This window comes from Seriola lalandi, unplaced genomic scaffold, assembly GCF_002814215.2.
Source record: "Seriola lalandi dorsalis isolate HSWRI2012SDOR001 ecotype SW California unplaced genomic scaffold, Sedor1 jcf7180002044005, whole genome shotgun sequence".
NCBI lineage: Eukaryota > Metazoa > Chordata > Actinopteri > Carangiformes > Carangidae > Seriola > Seriola lalandi.
The window spans coordinates 1-950 of NW_019514573.1; the positions used below are offsets into that span (position 1 = coordinate 1).

General features: G+C 45.6%; 1 long non-coding RNA gene across 1 annotated transcript; it reads right to left on the reverse strand.

The window, feature by feature from the left end:
* Positions 1-45: 45 nt before the first annotated feature.
* LOC111648611 (uncharacterized) lies at positions 46-950 on the reverse strand. Its single transcript, XR_002760163.2, has 4 exons — positions 849-950; positions 638-724; positions 402-485; positions 46-97 (listed from the first exon to the last, which is right to left on the reverse strand). It is a non-coding gene; the product is annotated as an uncharacterized LOC111648611 (long non-coding RNA).

The following is a 950-nucleotide window of genomic DNA, read 5'->3' on the forward strand; positions in this document are numbered from 1 at the left end:
GTGTGTGTGTGTGTGTGTGTGTGTGTGTGTGTGTGTGTGTACTCACAGCTTTGTTGGGGGTTGTGTGCTGGTTCTTCCCCTGCTGTGGGTGTCCTTCCTAGAGTTGGAAAAAAACAAAAAGGTTTTTATTTTTTTTAGTTTTGACACAGAAATATCTTTACGATTGTTTTTCAACAACTAACCGTCAGGACAAGACGCTCATTACTCTGCTACTCTTGCTAACTCAAGCTAACTTTGTAGTGTTAAATGTAAAAGCTCCTGGCTGTCTTCTCCTGCTGAGGCCTCCTAGTTTTACTATTTATCAACACAAATATACTTTGCAAACGTTGCAAATGTGCAATTGCTGATATTGCTATATAGCGTATCTTTTGTTAAAAACATCCAAACACACACACACTTACATTATTCTGCCAGTGAGCGGGAGGTTTGTTCGGAGGGCCCGAGTTCTGCAGAGACTGCCACACATTGGTGTACTCCTCTTTACTCTGGAAGGAGATGTGGAGATAAGAACAGAAAACATTACGCGACTTAAATTCACAACTTCACAACCGTCACTTCACGCACTTGCAATACATGACCATGTGCATTTACAAGGTCACATGGCGAGAAAGCCTGGAGAAGTGAGAACAGCCCGTACCTTGCCCTGTTGTTTCTGGAGACCCTTAGAGGGAGAGTTCCTGTTGCCCTGGGAGCCCGCCTTCATCACACCTTGTTTGTTGTTATGCTTCAGGTAAGAGGTTGAGAGGTGGAACAATGAGAGAAGGAGAAAGAGAGAAAAATAGTTTTGTCATTTAAGCAGGAAAACAAAGTGCACGTAGCAGCACAGTGTGTATTCTCTCCCGTCTTACCTGTGTGGGTATGAAGGGTGACCGCGGCGAATGGTTGAGGCCGGCCAGCTGCCGGTGTGAGTTGAAGTTAGCGCCAGCGGCGGGCTGAGGTTTGACGATGGC